The sequence below is a fragment of the Alligator sinensis genome, unplaced genomic scaffold, assembly GCF_000455745.1.
Source record: "Alligator sinensis unplaced genomic scaffold, ASM45574v1 scaffold1319_1, whole genome shotgun sequence".
In the NCBI taxonomy this organism is placed as follows: Eukaryota; Metazoa; Chordata; order Crocodylia; family Alligatoridae; genus Alligator; species Alligator sinensis.
The window spans coordinates 60024-67284 of record NW_005843286.1 but is presented as its reverse complement, the minus strand read 5'-3'; positions in this window follow the sequence as shown (position 1 = coordinate 67284).

Sequence of the window (7261 nt, the reverse complement as noted above, 5' to 3'; positions counted from 1 at the left end):
CAGCACCGGGAAAGCCTCATGCGCTGGAGCTTGCTGCCTTCCCCACTCCCTGTACACCTCCCCCGCCACCGCACAGGTTGTGGGACTCCACCGGGAAGCAGCGGGCAGGACTCCTCTCCATTTCTGGGAGAGTCCCAGGACCTGTGCAGCATGGGGTGGGGAAGGCAGCCGGCTCCAATGTGTGGGGCTTTCCCAGTGCTATGCCAGGGGCTGTGTGTGTGCTGCTCGGAGTCCCGGCGATAGAGGCAGCCTGGCTGCGCTGCACTCCTCATCCCCACGTGCAGCACTGGCCTGAGCTGCACATTGCCAGGCAGCAGTGCCTACACCAAGCATGAGTGCCCTGCCATCTGGTGCTCCTGCTGCCACTGCTGGGGGCTGTGCACCATGGTGGGGATCCCCACACCCTGCCCACCCGAGCACAGCGCTCCCACCACCCCACTGGGCATGGGCTCTGCACTGCCGCTCACCCTAGCCCCATGCTCCCTGCCCCCACTCAGCTGCAGCTCCGCCTCACCCCACCCCCGCTTATTTCGTACTCACTGCCCGGAGCAAGCAAGATGCTGGGGAAGCCGAGCAGGTCCCCTGGTGACTGCAGCACTGGCAGCAGCACCCCTGCCCAGAAACCGTATGCTGACAGGGCCGGGCCCTTCCGCCCACAAGGGTGGGAATGGGGCATAATAGGGTATGTTGGAAGGTGTATATATGTGAGCTCCTCATTCGCACCCTTGTGGGTGGAAGGGCTGGGTAGGATACAATTAATTGACAGATGCCCGCAGGCCCATGGGCTGTATTTTGCCTGCCCTGGATTAATGTAGCCCACATGCCCCAGCAGCCACCTTTCCCAGGCCATTTCTCCCTTTGCTGTGAAGTGGGGGGCAGGGAGCCCAGAGGTCTACACCATAGGGGATGGGCAGGCCAGGTGCTGTCAATTCATGCAGTAGGTCTGGGGGAAGGGAAGTGTGTTCTGCTGTTGCAGTTTGCAAACTTGTGCAGTGGAGGCCACATACTGCTGGAGCAGCGCGTGCAATGCAGAGAACTCTAGGCCCCACAGCATGCTGCCTGTGCTGTGTGAGGCCTCAGGGCCACATGCTTATGCCACATGTGGGCCCAGCAATGCCAAAGTTGGAGAGCCCTGATCTAATGCTTGCCAATGCCTTTGTGGCTGTGCAGAGGCCAAATGTTCTTGATAATTGTTCTAATAGACAATCTGAGTACCTTTTAATGAGAAAGCTAGATGAAGACAGGAAGATAGACACTGTATTGAGATGAGATCTGAAAATCCAGTATAAGAAATCAGGAGAAAGAGGGAAGTTAATGCTTTATGTGTCTGCTGAATGCTTTAATCTCTTCATTTCTGGTATCCAACCTAACAGTATGCACCTGAGAACTGTAAAAACACCACATCTGTGACCCTATTGTAAATGATGATATATTTATGTTGCACCCTGGTGCGGGGTGCTAACCACTGTCAGTGGCAATTTATGGAACCCCGGCGCACCAGCTAGACTGTCCTTTTGGGCTAACGAGGAACCTCAAGATCCTGGTACAGGGATAACTGCTGTAACAGCACTCTGACAGAAAAGGTAACTGTTTACAAAATGTATTATGTACAATAGAAAGATACATACATATTAATTTATATTCAGATATTTACATACATATCTTTATATTTGTATATATACATTGCTATCTATTCAAAGGTTTAATTCATAACTCATTTAACTTATGGAATAATACTAATGAACTCAATGCTTATAGATATATATAACTTGGTAACTACGTGTATACACGTATAGGTAGGTGATCACACCCCCAGTGGAGTAATAGTAGGTCTAATTCCCCATACAGTAAGGCAACCTTATGTGCATCCAAAACCTGAAAGAAACAAAACACAAACATCCCCTATTTTGTAAAAAAATAATACAGTCCCAATAGGTTTGATGTAGACACCCAAAATAACAGTCTTTTGGTTGACTACTGTTGTCTTGACATCACCTTACTTCAGGCAAGTATAATCAGTCAGGTAAGGGTGAGATGGGAGCTCCCTTGATGGCCCCAGGCTCTACTCCTGCTGACGGCTGGTGCCCATGCTCAGTCTCCTGTAATACTGAAACAACCTCCTCCCCACGACACACCTTCCTGCCCCTCAGACGGGCCTGGTGGATCTACTTGCCTGGTTTTTCACTCTCTCCAGGGCCCCCACGTGAGAGTCCACTACAAAAGGGGCAGGCTATGCCTACTCACCAACTCCCAGCCCCGGGTACTTCCCCTTTAAATCAGAGCCAGGACTCGCCTTCGGGCTCTGCTTGCTTGCTTCCTTCACTCGCCACTCTGGCCCCACAGCAAGAGCCCTACAGTCTCATCACAGTGGTCTGTCCCTCTCAGCTCCCCCTACAGTCCCCAACAGCCAACCTCCCACATGAGACTCTGGCGGCTGCCCATACTGGCTGCGCAACTCTGGGACTCTGAGAGGGAACTTGTTTCCAGGGCCTGAAGGCAAAATTGCTCCAGGCCTTTTGTTCTGGTGTCCTCAGGGGGACAAAAAAAAAAATCTCCCAGGCTCAGCCTGGTTTTGGTTCACCATGGGACGCCCCCTACAGGTGAGTATCCCTTCTGTTACAGTTTGTTCCACTTAGTTATACGGAACTTCTTAAACAGTCCTTGAATACTGGATGTGGAATAAAAACAGTGTCCCCAGGTGAATATCAATGGTTGTCTAGAGCAGGGGGTACTGAACCCCAGGCCCATGGGCCAGATCCAGGCTAAGGCCCTGTGTCATCCAGTTCATGGGGCTCCCGACAGGTCTGGAAATTTGGCAGTCAGGAGGTGGTGGCATGGCTCCCACACCACCAAATTTTGGGACCCAAGAGGAGCCTCAGGCCCTGTGTGCTGGATCAGGTACTTGATCCCAATGTACAGGGCCAGACTGGGATGGCACCAGGCCCTAGGGCCAAATCCTGACACAAGGGAGGCCAGAAAGAGTCAGCACCAGGGTCCAGGGCCCAATCCTGGCATACGGGGTAGAAAAGGGGTGATGCCAGGTCCCTAGAGACCAATCTCTGCAGGAGGGGGATGTACTGAGACCCAATCCCTGTACACTGGGATGCAGGGGCAGTGCCAGGGCCCTAGGGCCCAGTCCTGGCATGCAGGGCTTAATGTGGTTTGCAGGCCAAAAAGTTGAGCTCCAATGATCTAGAGCTTAGCTTTAAGGGGGGAAAAACTAAGAGCAAACATTTAATATATGATTTTGGGGTATATATTGACTCTGGGGTTCAGATGGGTTAAGATGGAGGAAGGGGCAACATTTTTGGTAGACATGGTGCAAAAATAGCCCTGTAGCCTCCCTGTAACAGGAGGGCAGCCTGGGTTGCCGTGCTCTCCCCTGCCGCCTCCTTTACCGTGTCAAGTTACCGATTAGCATCCTCCAATTCTTTCCCACCATGACTTTGATCTTATATATTTTATAGGGAGGATGCCCTTCGCCTGCTTGCCCACAGTTCTCCTGCTATCTCTAGATCTTCTCTGGTATTGAGTAGTCTGTATACTCCCGCCTTATGGGCTACGTGTGATGTTGTTCGGTCTCTCTCTCTCCACGCCCTCTCTCCAGGGCCTTCTCAGTAATGCCGCCCTTTCTCCAGGGCTCACCGCGCCTGCACTGGGGCTTCTCAGCAATTCCCCCTCTGGGGCTTCTCAACTGCCCCTCTCTGGGGCTTACCACACCCGCACTGGGGCTTCTCAACAGTGCCCCCTCTCCGGGGCCTTCTCAATAAATGCTGCCCTCTCTCTGGGCTCACCACGCCCACACTGGGGCTTCTCAGCAATGCCCCCTCTCTGGGGCTCCTCAGTAATGCCGTCCCCCTCTCCGGGGCTCGCCACGCCCGCAGGTCCCACCACGCCCCCACGGGGGATTCTCAGCAATGCCCCCTCTCCAGGGCCTCAGTAATGCCGCCCCTCTCCGGGGCTCACCGTGCCTGCACTGGGGCTTCTCAGCTGCCCCTCTCTGGGTCTGGGGTCTGTGCACCCTGACTGCTGCTCCCTCACTTGCACTGGGGTTCCCACACTTCTGTGGGTCCCCTATGAGGCCTCCTTCAACCCCTAGTAGCCTCACCCAAACCACTGGTATTTAAATAACAACAAAACACAAGCCCCTAGGCTGTAACATAAATTAAAGCTGCCGGGCTAAAACATCATTCAAGCCTACCAGGGAATACTCCATCCCTCAGCAGTGACAAACACTGCTCCTACAGTCAAGCCTCCCCCTTTCTTCCCTGAGAGAGCTCCTTCCCCTTGGGCCGCTGGCAAGGAACTGCCTCCAGCCTCAGCCCCTGGGCTTTATATGGGAGCCAGGCCCTGCCCCTTCTGGTCAGCTGACCTCCTCTGGTTGCCCCGGCAACCAGCAGCTGGCCTCATTACTCACTGCTAGGGCTCTTCCCCTAGCAGTTTTCTCCCTTCTTAGGAGCAGGGCACCTGAGTGCTCTGCGACACTCCCCAAGAACCACACTGATCCCCTTCCCCTGCTTGATCTGCTGTTCTGCTTTCTGTTCCCAGTCTTGTACTGCCTGCCTAACCTGCTGCTTTGCTTTCTTCTTTTCCTGTGTTCTCTGCCCAATTTGCTACTTTGATTTGTGCTCCCTGCCCTATCAGCCACTATGGCTGAGTACAAGCCAGCACTCACTCACTGGAAATAGGTCCCGACTACACTGCTACCTAGTCCTATACAGATTTGATTGTGGAGAATTCAATAGCTGCCTATTACCAATTTGTTCAAGGAGGCATGAGCTTTTTGAGGCTACAGTCTACTTCATCAGATAGCCTGAAGTTAAGCAGAAATCAAAACACAGCTACCCCTCTCTACTAATAGAATCTGAGACACAGACCTGAGGCAGGTTGCATACTCACTTCACTCCCACCTCTTCCACCACCAAAACACAGTCTTCAAGACTGCCATGGAAATTCTTATTAATCTGTAGGATAATGCAAACAAGCCAAATAAAAAGAAAGTCAACTGCACTGGGAAGCATACACTTGCTTTGGTTCTTTCATCTGTTCACTATTGTGACAGATAAGCTTTAGTGCTCCGTCCCTTTAAGGGCTGGAGCAGGGAGCTGCCAGGTGTCTGATGAGGGTGGCCATTTTGGAGAGCTCTGTTATAAGAGCAGAGCAGCTTGTGTTCAGTAGCCTTAGGAGTAATGTTGCCTGGTGGAGTGCCTGCTTTAGGAATATCTTAGAAGCAAGAGTGAGACTATGGGGAAGGAGGAGGGCTCAGTGGTCCTGAACATGACCTGAAACTGCACCCTGCTGGGATAGGGAGGCCTGGTGGTCCTGCCTGTGGTTTAAATGTCAGCATCCCAGTGTAAGGTGTGTTGGGGTACCAGGATGGAGTCATTATTGACTCCAAGATGAACGTGGCTCGGCAGTGTGGGGAGGCAGCTAGGAAGGCCAACTGTACCTTGTCGTGCATCCACAGATGCATTTCAAGCAGGACCAAGGAGGTGATCCTCCCCCTCTATGCGGCACTGGTCAGGCCGCAGCTGGAGTACTGCGTCCAGTTCTGGGATCCGCACTTTAAGAGGGATGTGGACAGCATCAAGAGGGTCCAGAGGAAGGCCACTCGCATGATCAAGGGACAGCAGGGCAGGTCCTATGAGGAAAGGTTACGGGACCTGAACCTGTTCAGCCTCCAGAAGAGAAGGCTGAGGGGGGATCTTGTGGCCTGCTATAAACTAGTCAGGGGGGATCAACAGGCACTGGGGGAGTCCCTGTTCCCCCGAGCGCCGCCAGGAGTGACCAGGAATAACGGTCACAAGCTGGCGGGGGGGACGGTTAAGTTGGACATCAGGAGGCGCTACTTCACGGTCAGGGCGGCTAGGGTCTGGAACCAGCTTCCAAGTGAGGTGGTGCAGGCTCCCACCCTGAGGGTTTTTAAGAGAAGGTTAGATGACCATCTTGCTGGGGTCGTTTGACCCCCAGTACTCTTTCCTGCCATGGCAGGGTTCAGACTAGATGATCTGCCCAGGTCCCTTCCGACCCTAGAAACTATGAAACTATAAACCCCTGCCCCACCTTAGGCGGGGTATGTTAACCTGAGTTGTGGGCCAGGCACACCAGGGAGGGCACCTGAGCCTATGAGGGTGTTTGATCCTGTGCCCCAGGGAGGGAGGGAAGGGCAGAGCAGTGTGGCTCCAGGGAGGGAGGGAGCAGAGCAGTGTGGCTCCGGGGAGGGGTGCGGGGGGCAAAGTCAGCCCACAGTTCTGCAAATAGCTCAGCATTTGTTCAAATGAGGGCTGCAGGAGAGGCCCAAAAGGCTACACACCTGCTGGCTGAGGCAAGAAGAGATGAGCCTGATGGCCCTCTGGGGTTGCACAAGGGAAGCAAGGGCGGGGTGTGTATGGCCCAAGAGGGTGGTATGAGAGAAACCTGTGACTGGTGGTGTGTGTGAGCCCTGGTGAAAGCAGGGGGAATGAAAGAGGCCCCAGTGAGAGGAGAGGTGGTATGTGTGTGGCCCAGAATGGGGCAGTAAGTAAGAGGCCTAACTGTGCATTGAGTTTGGTTTGGCCTCAAGCTAGAGGTATTATCTGCAAGGCATGGGACATGGGTAGGGATGGTTGGAGTGTGTCCATCTGGCCCTTGACATCACAGTGGATTGAAGGGTAGCCTCCTGCCTATTAACATCAGAACAGTAGGACATCAAGGGTCGAGGGTGCTGAAGGCACTGGCCGACATCATTGCAGAGCCACTGGCGGGAATATTTGAACGCTCGTGGTGCACAGGCCAAGTCCCGGAGGACTGGAAAAGGGCCAATGTGGTCCCCATTTTCAAGAAGGGGAGGAAGGAGGACCCGGGCAACTATAGGTCAGTCAGTCTCACCTCCATCCTAGGCAAAGTCTTTGAAAAAATTATCAAGGCTCACATATGCGAGAGCCCGGCAGGACAAATTATGCTGAGGGGAAACCAGCACGGGTTCGTGGCAGGCAGATCGTGCCTGACCAATCTAGTCTCTTTTTATGACCAGGTTACGAAACGCCTGGACACAGGAGGAGGGGTGGATGTCGTATACTTAGACTTCAGGAAGGCCTTCGATACGGTATCCCACCCTATACTGGTGAACAAGTTAAGAGGCTGTGACTTGGATGACTACACAGTCCGGTGGGTGGCGAATTGGCTGGAGGGTCGCACCCAGAGAGTCTGATGGATGAGTCAGTTTCGACCTGGAAGGGTGTGGGCAGTGGGGTCCCGCAGGGCTCGGTCCTTGGACTGATAC